The sequence below is a fragment of the Dipodomys merriami genome, unplaced genomic scaffold, assembly GCF_024711535.1.
Source record: "Dipodomys merriami isolate MVZ:Mamm:240054 unplaced genomic scaffold, mDipMer1.0.p SCAF_1129, whole genome shotgun sequence".
Taxonomy (NCBI): domain Eukaryota; kingdom Metazoa; phylum Chordata; class Mammalia; order Rodentia; family Heteromyidae; genus Dipodomys; species Dipodomys merriami.
Window position 1 is genome coordinate 107,327 of NW_027202415.1, and position 14,602 is coordinate 121,928.

A 14,602-nucleotide genomic window follows, 5' to 3' on the forward strand; every position below is an offset into this window, starting at 1 on the left:
ATAGATATGAAGGTGTTTAAATGTTACTGAAATTTCTTTGGAATAAATAATGTTCACCCTATTTTGAGAAAGAAGAATTGGTTTCACAGCACTTTAGGTAAGAACTTGAGGGAAATAAACAAAAGGAAAAGTAAGGAACAAATCAATACATACATTCAAATGAAACAAAACAACACAAGAAAACACAAATTAATTCAGTACTCAAGAACCTGCAGGAAATGAAAAGATTTAAAAAAAATCAGCTATGACAAACTTTTGAAAATCCTAACTACATGGGAGTGCACTGTTGTGAGAACAGTGGCTAAAGCCCAGACTAGACAGAAAGATCTGTACATAATACCATGCACTTATTATTCTAAATTGCAGGAAGAATAACATAAAGTGGACTGTGGCCAAGATCATACACAAGTAGGAAGCCAGTTTCTATCTGAAAAAATAATCTTGATAATTTAGGGCTGGACACATGACAAAGTGGTAAGAACACCTATTTAGGGGGCACAAGACACTGAATTCAAACTGTAATATTAGGGGTATTAAAGATAAAAGCTATGATTTTAAATAATTGGAATAATTGTAACACTTGAGTATTTGAGTCGAGAAAACTCCATGAGAGAGACAGAATGAACCTATGTTCCAATGCTTTCTACTTAAGTGATAATATTTATTGGTACTTCAGACAAAACAGAGTTACCTTGCAAATGAGCATGGATGTACATTTGGGTGATGGAAATACTCTACTTACACAGGTGTAAATTAAATAATTTTTTTGGGTAGATTGTAGTTCTTGAACTAAGAGCCCGGGTGATGTCCCTGAGCTTTTTCTCTCAAGGCTACCACTTTATTACTTTGAGCCACAGTTCCAATTCTGATTTTCTGTTGGTTGTTTGGAGATAAGAGGCTCATGTACTTTCCTGCCCAGGATGGTTTTAAACCATGTTCATCAGATCTCAGCCTCCCGAGTAACCAGGATTCCAGGCATGAGCCATCGATGTTTTTAATAATTTAGTAAATTGTATAGTTACAGAAGTTATAATTATCATTGTAACCTGTGTAATATATGTATGTGTGTATTTATCAATATATACGGATAGAAATAGTTTAACATATTTTTGTATCTACAGTACATATATGAAATCATCATTATAAAATAAAATGGAAACAAAAGTTAATGAGGAGGAAAACAAAGGGAATTGTTACACGTTTCTTTTTGTTGAATGAAATATGAATCAGTTTGGGAAAACCATCTCTACTTTAACAAAATGGATAATTGCTATTAATTCCAATCCATCTATTTACCCATATTGTACATCCTCTCACATGCGTGTCAAAATCAAACCACACTTTTTGTCTTTATTTAACTCACCTGTTATAATTTAGGGGCTAGATGAAGTAATCAAATAAAGATTAAAAGAATAGTAAGTGAGGCTATGAGTTAGAGCTGAAAAAGATTTTAAATATGATAATAGCTAATTAAAATGCATATTTCTTACTTTTACACTGTTTTTATGTCTCTCATTCCCACATTAGGAAAGTACATAGAACGTTCTCACTAAATTTATGTAATTATTAAAAATGTATTGAAAGAATATGGGCACAGTGTGGTTTTAGCTTATTGAGACCTGTATGGGGTAGTTTGTTTTTGAGGATTTGCAATACGTTGTGATGGAGATGAAGGGAAGGATGTGCTTATTCTAAAAAACTGGCTATAGGATTGCTCCCAGAAAGATAATGATGAATTCTTCTAAAAGGTTACAGTAAAATCACTTTCACAATCATCTTCATTACTGCACTATTCACCATAGCCAAGATGCCCTTTGGCAGAAGGATGATTGGAGAAAGTGTGTCATATATACACAATTGTATTGCACCTATCCATTATGAGGACTGTTACATTATTTGCAAAGAAATGGATAGATCTAAAAATATGTTAAGTAAATGAAGTCAGATCCAGACACACAAAGGACCCATGTTCTGTCTCGTATTTGGAAGCCAGAATTATATGCAAGTTAAACAACAATATTAACCAAAGCTTTCATTTTTCAGAGCAATATTTAAAAGGTGTAATTTCTTATAAAATTGAATTTTAATCCCAAAAATTGAATACCAAGAAACAATCACTTGGAAGATGTGAGGGGAAGTCAAATGGAAGGAATAAAAAGAGTTATGGAGTAACAGTGAAGACATTATATTCAATGGAAATAATATGAAACTAGAAAAAATTAAAGTGGGGTGAGGTTTGGAAGGGTAGGAAAAGTTATATAAAGATCCATTATACTTAAAAAACTCATTTATTGAATGGAAATTCCCGTGTACAACTAGTTAAGATAATAAAAACATGATTAAAAACAATGGAGACATTTGATCTTAAACTGAATTCTCTTAAGCCATGAGTCATTATAATAGTTTCCTCCTCAGAAATTTTCTTTGCAGGTATTTTCCTCATAGTGACAGAAAAGTGATCAATGCAATGCATATCAATACATCACATTGCACATATAAAATCACAGTAAAAATGCTTGATTTCATCACATGATAAAATAACAGGTAGAATGTGCCAAATGCTAATTGATTGTTTTTCCAAGTACTTTACCTATGGTATATAATTTAATCCTCACAATAATTGCATGAAGTGGAGCTCCTTACATTTTTAATTCTCAGATGATTATATTGAAGTCTTCAGAGTTGGAATTACTAGTACAACATTGCAGACATGGTGTTAGCCTGAGGTTCATCTCCCACTGTATCAATTATCCTCATTCTATTTTATGACTAAAATACCAGCACTTAGGCTACAAATTCTAGGAAAATTTCCCAGAATTATTGTGTACACTCATAATATTTTACTTTATCTTAGAAAATAGGGAACTGTAATATGAATACTCAAAGTTCATAATCAATGCATACCTCCCTTGTGAAAAGAACTGCTAAAGTATAACATTCTTGATTTCTAGCTCAAAATAGTAGAAATCATATTTTAACCCTTCACTAAACACTGAACTGCCTGGGGACCCTATCTCTATTTAACACTGTCTTACTGAAAGAATGACCTCCATAATTCCTGATGGAAACAGACTGCAGGTCTTATGGACCAATCATTTCCACATTGTAGCTCAACTAAGTTGTTTACCATTAGAAGTATTTTGATTGCTTTTTATACCCAACATTTTGAGAGAAAGGTACTACTTTAAAATGCTATTAAAGCAAGACTGATATAAAAATCACCTTTGACCCTAGATAAATATTTTATCTTTCCTATAACCAAAAATGCACTCTGACCTATCATTAATGTTAGGAATGAGAGGTTTAAAATCATAGACATCAAGGCCTAAGTATGAATTAAAGACTCTCATTTTTGTGAATACTATTGGTTTAAAAAGACATGAAGGGCTGGGAAGGTGGCTTAGTGGTAGAGCGCTTGCCTTTCATGAATGAGGCCCTGGGTTCAATTCCTCAGCACCACAAAGGCAAAAAGAAAAAAGCTGGAAATGACGCTGTGGCTCAAGTGGTAGAGCGCTAGAATTGACCTGAAGAGCTGAGGGATAATGCCCAGAGTTCAGGCCCCACTACCGAACGCCCCCACAAAAAAGACATCAATACTACCAAATTTTTCAAAATTTCTTATGATGCTGAAGATTCAATTATAAACTATTAACACTTGATCATAACTCATTTTCATGGGAGTAGAATACAAAACACAAGATTAATCCTAATCATTTTAAAAGACCTTTATTTATACTACAAATTCATTCTTATAACTACAAATAATCTAAAAATAACAAGCACAGTGAGACAAAAAATAATTTAACTGCATCATCTACATTCAAAGGACTGTGCTAATAGAAAATAAAATTATACTAATAATTAGGTTACCCAATTCACTTACATTCTTTTATTCTATTTCTTTTAGTTTCATAAAAACTGGCTTTTCATGAAATGATGCATGAAAAGCCTATATACCCACTTACATTTTCAGATCTTAACAATATTTATTTCAGAAATGTCTTTAGCTGTATAGTCAATGAACTAAAATAATAGTAAAATATTTAAATGTTTTTCAGAAATTGCAAAACTCGCTCTGGGATGTTATTTATATTGGAAAAGATATTCGAAAAGCCTTATTTGTTAAAGTTGTGATAGTTACTCCCACAAAAGAACTATTAATGAAGAAACCTTTGTATGTACAAACTTCAAATGCATCCACAATCTGGAGGTGACACATGTTTTTGTTTTTGTTTTTGAAATATATATCTAACACGCATAGCCACAATACTGATTTTCAGTCAATATGATGGGATATTCAAACCTTAAAAATACGGATTTTATTATCTTAGTGTGAATAGATACGATCTTACAAAGAAAGTTATTTTTAACAGAAATCCGGAGTTTACCTACCTTGAGTTTCACAGAAATAACCAGAGAGTAATACTTGTTCAAGTCGGTCAAAATCACTCCATGAGTATTTCTTAAAAATATAATCAATTTAAGAGGTCAAATACATATTTTGAACTGACAGTCATAACTTACTACCCAATTATATGTGTATCTTTTTACCTAACACATACTAAACGCTGAAAATGATCTCTTTTATCTAACTTAATGTTGTAATTGCTTCGATTATGATGATGTTATTAACAAATAAAATGTACAGAAGGGTGTTTCCACTGAAATGACAGGACAGAACACTGATAAATAAAAAAAACATTTTAAAAAACATTTTAACACAGCTCTTTTCAGCCTCACCCTGTTCATATTTGCAAGCAACATTGCAACAGCACACACACACACACACACACACACACACACACACACACACACTTAAACACATATGTGTGCACATGTACACATATACACGCATGCCAAATTCAGAGTTTATTGTACAAAAAAGTTCAAATAAAATATGAGTGATTAGGACAAATTATAATTTGTCTTATTACAAAATAATACATATTCCAGTCACCAGGGTTGTTACATTTTACCTGCCCCTCCACATGTCACCACTTATTTTATTTTAGGTAATTAATTAACTAATTCATTCCTTCATTAGTTAAATACTAATACTAGAGCTTGAACTCAAGGCCTAGCTCTGTCCCAGAATTTGTTATTTTTTTGTTTTAGTTTTCTCAAGGCTAGCATTTTACTGCTTGTAAGACAGCTCCATTTCTAGCTTTTGCTGGTTACTTTCAAACCAGAATCTAATGGACTATTTTTCTTGGTCTGGTTTCAAACCACAATCATCAGATTTCATCTTTCTGATTAGCTAGGAATAATGACATGAACCACCAGTGTGGCTCCTACTTTTTCCTATACTTATCTATTGCATATACTTCGATAGCAATTAAATATTGAGAGTATAGAAGCAAGATGTACACTGATTATACTCTTCTCTCAGAAATTCAAATTAGTAATGTAAATTTCTTCTTAAGATCATACACAAAAATACTTAAGAAGAAATCTGATGATGATGATGATGATGATGATGATGTGTGTGTGTGTGTGTGTGTGTGTGTGTGTGTGTGTGTGTGTGTGTGTGTGTGTGCTGCAATATGTTTCACATATAAGCACTGTGCAGGGGTGTCCAGCCATTCAGATTTATCGCATAAATATCTGCCTTGAGCTACTAACTCATGGACAATGTCTAAGTGTCCGCTCTAGGCTTCCTGATGAAGAGGGGTATACTCATCCTCATCCCTAGTATTCATGAGTGGCCTTTTTGGAAAGTAGTGTCCGCACTGTAGTAAGCTACAAGAAAAACACTCTACCACTTATCACCTTCCCAGCCCAAGGATTAAGATTCTTGTCTGTAATTTAGTCAAAGCTATGTCTCTTTATGTAGGTGACTAAAAATGTATGTGCTAATTTCAAGTAAATACATAAATTCTATTTCCATCTCTTTTAACAAATAAAACAATAAAACTGCTTTATAAATAGATCAGAAGCATTGATTTTGTGGATAGCTAGGTCATTGCACATCTGTATCTCTCTTCCTCTCTCTCTTTCATGATTTTCATAGACAATATGGTTGCTCCATAATTGTCCTAATTTATTTTGCTTTTATATTTTTGGTTGCATTATTTCACTTTCTGCTCTATCATTTCCCATATCAGCACCACATAAACAGAACCACAGAAGTGATTCTGTGGTTCAAGTAGTAGAGCGCTTGCTTTGATTTGAAGAGCTCAAGGACAGTGCCAAAGCCCAGAGTTCAGGCCCCACAAGTAATGTTTTTTTTAAAAAAGAATCTAAATCCTTGATAACTCTAGGAACAAATATGACTGAAATCAGTTGAATCACACTTTTCCTGCACAATGAAAGAAAAGGTCCAGGCTAGGAAAGCTGCTAGAGAAGGCAGGCAGATTGTATCTGTGAAAAAAAAACTTTGAGGAAAATGGTATCGAGGATTACTTACTGGTGATCCACTTGCATTGGAAACATGATGCTGAACTATTACTTGCTGATTCTGAAATATTGCTTCGATCATTATATTCTCCAAGAAGAAAAAATGAAATTTAATTGATATCAAAGGAATACTAATACATTTTGACTTCTCATTAAGCATCTTCAATCATCAAAATCACTTGAAAACAGTAGATAGGCCAACTTTTTTAGATGAAAACAAGTGTCTTTAAAAAAACAAGGAATTTAAATAGTCATGCAAAGGACTTCTATTTTACTACTGTATTATACATTTTTTTTCTAATGTTGGGTACCAATAAAAAATGGATCTATTAGAAAGCTCTTAAAGCTCATATATTGAATAGTAAGTTCTCTTACACTATATCATAGTATTTCCCAAATCATATACATAGAAGGCATTGTTTCCTATTTTCTCCTTCCTAGAATAAGCTGCACATGAAGACACCACTGGTCCACATTTTCAGTCTGTGCATTTGAATACGGAGTGAATATCAATTCACTACTATCCAGTTAGAATAATTTAGAATAGTAAAAATGGAAAAAGAGAAAATAAATCATGGTGAAAAACATATGCAGAAAATTCACCGGATTTTCTGACCATGTCAACCAACGTGAGCTACTGGGGAAATACATGGACACCTCATTCCCACTATTACTCAAAGTCTCTGGTTAGGCAATTCTGATGAAGACAAGGAACAAGATGAAAACGTGAGGAATGGTATCAATTGCAAGAAAATAATGGAGAAGAATCCATGCAAATTTCTTCTTTGGGATGCCGAAATTAATCGACTTATTAGAGTTCCGAGACTACTTTCCCAAAAGGCCACTCATATGTATACTAGGGATGAGGTAAGTATACCCCTCTTCATCGGGAAGCCTAGAGTGGACATTTAGACATTGTCCATGAGTTGGTAGCTCAAGGCAGATATTCATGCAATAACTCTGAATGGCTTGGCACCCCTGCACAGTGCTTATATGTGGAATAACACCAGAATGGATTCTTTCTTACTTCATCATGATGAAGATACCAATCCCCAAACTAAAGGTCTCTTGACACCCTTGCATCTTGCTGCTGGGAATAGAAATAGCAAAGATATGCTGTATCTCCTTCTGTTGAAACATTATATCAAACCGGGTCTGAAGAACAACTTGGAAGAAACTTCATTTGATATTGCCAAAAGGATAAGTATGTATCACTACCTCTTTGAAATTGTGGATGGCTCTACAAATTGTTCTCCTACATAGGAGTTTGGTTAAGTTTCTTAAATTTCAAAAGTGCCAGTCCATCCTTTGTGTACCTACAACATATTTTCATATACAAAGCAACAGCAATATCTTAATTTAAAAATTCATGGATTCCATAGTATTCTTCCACGTGAATTGCCAGACTTTGATATCAAAATGTATTCGAGTTGTTTGTATGCATCTATAATGATTGCTGCAGAGGTTGAGAGTTTTTTAAATTTTAACTTATGGTTGAAATGAATAGTATAGAAATTAAAGATATTCCTGGTGCTTGTCTAAAAAAAGTATCTATGTTTGTATAAAGTCCATAATATATTTCATTGTCTTCTATATATAATACGTTGAAGTCTACATTGATTTACAATATATAGGTTCATTCATAAATGTGTCCTTTCAGATTACATTCCATAAAGTAAAACTTTAAGATTCCTTTTTCCTAGGTCCTTATATTATTTGTTTTTTATTTTTTTATTTTATTTATTTTTTAAAAATTACGATTTTTTTATTGTGAAAATACCATACAAAGGAGTTACAGTTACTTGGGCAAGATAATGAGTACATTTCTTAGCAAGAATTGTTGCCTCCTCTTTGTTTCCTTCCCATCTCTTCCCATCTCACACCCCCAACCCCTCACCTCCGCCTACTCTCCCCCTACTCCTTACCCCGGCCTCCCCTCCACCAGGCCAAAGTTGTAAAGTTCATTTTTCAACATAATGACTTGTACATATCGTTGTTGCAAGGGTCCACCTGTATCCCTATTTAAATTATTTGTTTTTTTCCCTTCCCCTCCACAACTTATCCCAACATCAAATACAGTGAAACCAGGGGTTAGACTGTGGGGAAGGGACATAGAAAGCAACAAACAAATCATGTTATAAATGTGTTAGAAACAACATGAAAAAAAAACATTTTTATTCCACCTTCCCATCCCTTCCCATCCTTCCACCTCCTTCCCACCCAGCCCTCCCTGCCCCCCTACCAAAGTTGTAAAGTTCATTTTCGACATAACAACTTGTACTTGTCATTGTTGCAACGGGTCCACCTGTATTCTTATTTAAAGGACTTGTTTTTCCCCTTCCCCTCTACAAATTATACCGACATCAAATACAGTGAAAGCAGGGGTTATACTGTGGGGGAGGGACATACAAAGCAACAAAGAAATAATCTTATAAATGTATTAGAAACAATCACATGAAAGAAAAAGAACATTTGAATACATATCTTAGGGTTCATTTCCCTAACATCACCTTATCTGACCTTTTCTGCTTGACTCAGACATATACTAGATATGGCAAATAAGTAACACCATGGGACCTATGTTTCTTTGGGCTTGGCTTACTTAATATAATTTTTTCCAAGTCTTTCCATTTCCTAACAAATGGGGCAATGTCATTCTTTCTGATGGAGACAGAGAATTCTATTGTGTATATATACCACATTTTCTTGATCCATTCTTCTAGTGAGGGGCATCTGGGTTGGTTCCATATCTTAGCTATGGTAAATAATGCTGCAATAAACATAGTTGTGCTGGCAGCTTTAGTGTGGTCTTGTTTGTAAACATTTGGGTAAATGCCCAAAAGTGGGATTGCTCGGTAAGAGGGGAGCTCTATGTGGAGTCTTTTCAGGAACTTCCATACTACTTTCCAAAGTGGGTGAACAAGTTTACAGTCCCATCAACATCCCCTCCAGCATCTGTTGTTGTTAGAGTTCTTGATTTTTGCCATTCTAACTGGGATAAGGTGGTATCTCAATGTTGTTTTGATTTACATTTCTTTTATGGCTAGGTAGGTTGTGCATTCCCTCATGTGTCTATTGGCCATCCTTCTTTCTTCTTCAGAGAAGTTTCTCTTTAAGTCTTTAGCCCACTTATTTATTGGGCAGTTGTTTCTTTGAGGATTTGTTGTTGGGGGGTTTGATTTTTTGAGCTCCAAGTATATTTTAGATATGAGACCCTTGTCCGTTGTATGGTTAGTGAAGATCTTCCCCCAATCTGTGGGACTTCTATTGATCTTGCTAGCTATGTCCTTTGCCATAGAGAAGCTCTGCAGCTTCATGCAATCCCATTTGTCCAAACCTTCTTTGATTTGTTGTGTTTCTGGATCTCTATTAAGAAAATTTTGGCCTGCGCCAAGGAGACCTAGGGTTTCTCCTATTCCATCCTGTAATGTTTTTAGAGTGTCTGCTTTGACTCCAAGGTCTTTGATCCATTTGGAGTTGCTTCTGGTGCACGGTGATATATAAGAATCTAGCTTTGGTTTTATACAAGTAGTTAACCAATTTTGCAATCACCATTTACTGAAAAGACTTTCTTGCATTCTATCTTTTTAGCTCCCTTATCATTAGATGGCTATAGGTCTGTAGGTTCATTTCTGGGTTTTCAATTCTATTCCACTGGTCCTGAGGTCTGTTCTTGTGCTACTATCATGCTGTTTTGATTACTATGGCTTTATAATAGAGTATGAAATTTGGTATTGATATTCCCCAGCAGTGTTCTTTCAATTGAGGAGCGTTTTTGCTATTCAGGGTCTTTTATTGTTCCATATGAATTTTTGGATTGCCTCTTCTATTTCCTTGAAGAATGAGGTTGGATTTTGATTGGCATCGCTTTGAATTTGTAGATAGACTTGGGAAGTATTGCCATTTTCACGATCATGGGCATTTTCGCCATTTTCTTAGTTCTGTTTTTATATCCTTTTTCAAGTTTTTAAAGTTTTGATCATAAATGACCTTCACTTCTTTGGTTAAGTTAATTCCTAGGTATTTTATTTTTTGTGGGGCTATTACAAATGGAGTTGCTTTCCTAATTTCAGCAACACTTTACTCATTATTGCCATACAGAAAAGCCATTGATTTGGGGGTTTAATTTTATACCCCGGTACTTTGCCAAAGTTTGGAATCAACTTCAGTAATTTGGGAGTGGAGTCTATCGTATTCTTTAAATACAAGATCATGTCATCTGCAAAGAGGGAGAGTTTTATTTCTTTTTTCCCTATTTGGATCACTTTTATCTTTGCATCTTGTCTTAGTGCTGTAGATAGGAATTCTATTACTAGATTGAAGAGAAGTGGTGATAGTGGACATCCTTGTCTTGTTCCTGAGTTAAGAGGAATGACTTTAGATTTTCACCATTAAGTATAATGGTGCCTGTAGTTTTGTCATGTATAGACTTTATTCTATTGAGGAATGTTCCATGGATTCCTAATTTTTCCAGAACCTTCATCAGAAAGGGGTTTTGGATCTAGTCGAATGCTTTTTCTGCATCTATTGAGATAACCATGTGGTTCTTATCCATGCCCCTGTTGATGTGATGAATTATATTAATTGATTTGCGAATATTGACCCAGCTTTGCATCCCTGAAATGAATCCTGTTAGATTGTGTTGTATGATTTTCTGAAGACGATTGGCCAAAATTTTGAGAAGTTTTGCATCAATGTTCATGAAAGAAATGGGCCTATAGTTCTCTTTCTTTGATGAGTCCTTTCCTGATTTTGGGATGAGAGTTATGATGGCTTCATAGAATGTGTTGGGTAGTGAACTTTCTCTTTCAATTTCATTAAAGAGTTGGAGTAGTATTTGTGTGAGTTCTTCTTTTAAAGGCCTTGTAGAACTCTGCTCTAAACCAACTGGACCTGGACTTTTCTTAGCTGAGAGGTCTCTATTGCAGTTTCTATTTCAATGCTTGAAATGGGCCTCTCAAGATGCTTTAACTAATCTTGGTTTAGTTTTGGCATGTCAATATTTGCTAGGAAAAGGTCCATTTCTGCCACGTTCTCAAACTTATTAGCATAAAGTTTTGCGAAATATTCCCTTATAATGTTCTGAGTCTTGGTTGTTTCTGTGGTGATGTTTCTATTCTCATCTCTGAGTTTTATTTGGGTGTGTTCTCTTCATTTTCTGATAAGATTTGCGAAGGGCCTGTCAATTTTGTTAATTTTTTCGAACAACCAAGTCTTTCTCTTGTTGATGTTTTCTATAGTTTTTTTTTGTATTCTAATTCATTTATTTCTGATTTAATTTTAATTAAAATGAATTAATTGAAAGAATTATTTCTTTCCATCTATTACATTGGGGTATATCTTGCTGCTCTTTTTCAAGGAGGTTCAGATGTCTCATTAAATTGTTACTTTCAGATCTCTCCAATTTGTTGATGTAAGATCTCAGAGCTATAAACTTGCCTCTAAGTACTGCCTTTGCTGTGTCCCAGAGGAACTGGTAATTTGTGTGCTCATTTTTGTTGGATAGCATGAACATTTGAATTTCCTGTCTAATCTCTTCCATGACCCAATCATGATTCAGCAGTGTGTTGTTCAGGCTCCATGTGTTACAGGACTTTCTTTGGTGGCTTTTGGTGTTGAGTTCTAATTTTAATCCCTTGTGGTCAGAGAGAATGCACGGTATCACTTCAATGTTTCTGAATTTGGACAAGTTTGCATTGTGGCCTAAAACGTGGTCTATTTTAGAAACTGTTCATGTGCTGCTGAGAAAAATGTGTACTCTGATGCTGATGGGTGAAATATTCGGTAGATGTCTGTTAAATCTAGTTGATCTATGAAGTTGTTTAGATCTGGGTTTCTCTGTTGTGTTTTTGCCGAGTTGATCTATCTAGTGGGGAGAGTAGTGTGTTAAATCCACAACAATTAATGTCTTTGGACTCTATGGGATTTGAGGGAAACTAGTGTTTCTTGGATAAATTTGGATGCTCCCTTGTTTGGCGAGTAGATATTTAAAATTGTAATATCCTCCTGAAGGAGAGATTCCTTAATTAGTATGTAGCATCCTTCTTTATGTCTTCTCATGAATTTTCATTGGAAGTCTATTTTATCTGATATTAGGATTGCAACTCCCGCCTGTTTATGGGGGCCATTTGCTTGGTAGATTTTTTTTCCAACCTTTAACATTGAAAATGTGTTTGTTTTTACTGGCAGGATGTGACTCCTGAAGGCAGCAGATAGAAGGATCTTACTTTTTAGTCCTACTAGACAGTCTATGTCGCTTAATTGGAGAATTAAGACCGTTAATGTTGAGAGATAGGACTGAGAGGTATTTGGGAGTTCCTGCCATGTTATCCACCTTGTTGGGGTCTACAAAAACTGGGTTCTTCCTATGGTTCTTGGATTCTCAGTTTGGGTGCAGTTTCTAGGCCTTTATTGTGGTCTTGTTGGTTTTCTATGTGTAGGACATCTTTAAGAATCTTTTGTAGGGCTGTTTTGGTAGAGATGTACTGTTTCAATTTTTCTTTGCTATGGAAGGATTTATTTTGGCCTTCAGTTATGAAGGAGAGTTTAGGTGGATACAGTATTCTTGGGTGCTGGTTGTTTGTCTTTAAGGCATGGCATACATCATTCCAGTCTCTTCTTGCTTTGATTGTCTCTGCTGAGAAATCTGAGGTGATTCTAATTTGTTTCCTTTTATAGGTGATTGATCTTTTCTCCTTGACATGTTTAAGGACCTTTTCCTTGTTCTCAATTCATCCTATGTGGATTATAATGTGACGGTGGGATGTCCTATTCTTGTCTGGTCTATTTGTAGTTCTAAAAGCTTCTTGTATCTGAATAGGCCTATCCTTTTTCATGTTGGGAAGTTCTCTTGTAGGAGCCTGTTAAACAAATTTCCTAGACCATTAACTTCTGTTTCTAGCTGTTCCGCTACACCCATAATCCTCACATTAGGCCTTCTGATTGTGTCTTCCAAGTGTTGGATAGATCTATCATATTTCTTGGACTTGACTTGGATGGTTGTATGTTCTTTCTCTATAATATCTAGGCTGTCTTCAATCCCCGAGTTTCGATCTTCTGCATGGTCTAAACTGCTGTCAAGGCTTTCTATTTTAAAATTTCTTTTCCTTCTAATTGGTCAGCTTTGATGGCTTCAAATTCTTTGTTGAAGCTTTGTTTTTGATGTTGTATGAACTTTTTTACTTCCTTAATTTGGTGTTCATTGTTCATTCTCAAATCACTTAGTTGAATGTTTATGGTTTGCTTAAATTCCCTTTTTTTCGGTTGGGTTCCATTCAGTATTCCCTTGGTGGTCTCCCTGACTTTCTTCAGCTATTTGTTAATGGATTCCATGTATACCTTTAGTGATCATTGTGTATACTCTCAATTCCTGTATTACTCTTTGCTTAGCTTCCTCCTGTTCACGCCATTCCTGTAGTTCTCGTTGAGTGTTCTCAGCCTGCTCATGCCATTCCTGCCTTTTTCTTTAAGTATTCTCAAGCTGTTCACCCAAATCCTGTATCAGTTTTTGAGTAGCTTCCTAAGCTCAGAATATTCCTGTATAAACCTTTGGTTTGCCTCCTCTCTCTCCCTATCACACTCATACAGAGTCCTTTGTAAGTTTTCAATCTTTTCCTGTATTGACCTTTTGTTTGCCTCCATTGAACTTTTGTTTGTCTCCTCTCTCTCTCTCTCTCTCTCTATCATGCTCATACAGACTCCTTTGTATATTTTCAATCTTTTCATTTATCATGTTTGCCAGCACTGTTTGTAGAGCTAATTGGGAACTCTCCTCTGGATTATTAATTATCTGTTCTGTCCCCTGATTATCATGAGTGGGAGTTGAGATACCCAGGACTTGCCATTTTTCTTGTCTTTTTCTGGCTTACTCGGCCCATTTGGGATGAAAATAACACCAGTTTAGTGCTAGAACACTAACTTAAGACAAGCATCAACCAAAGTCTGTATTTGCACAGTCAATAGTCTGCAGATACAATTTAGTTCAATAGGTACATCTATTCAACGTCAAATGGGCTAACAACCACAAATATGAATTTGACAAACGAGAAATTATTAGGGTTAGGGAGAGATATGGGTATAAAATAGGAAGGCCCAGGGAGAGTTAACTTAAGTCCTAATCTCAAAGCAGGAAATAGGTGGGATAGGTTCAAAGTAGAGATAAAAGAAAAAGAAGAAAGAGCAAGGGGAAAAATAAGAGACCAGAAAA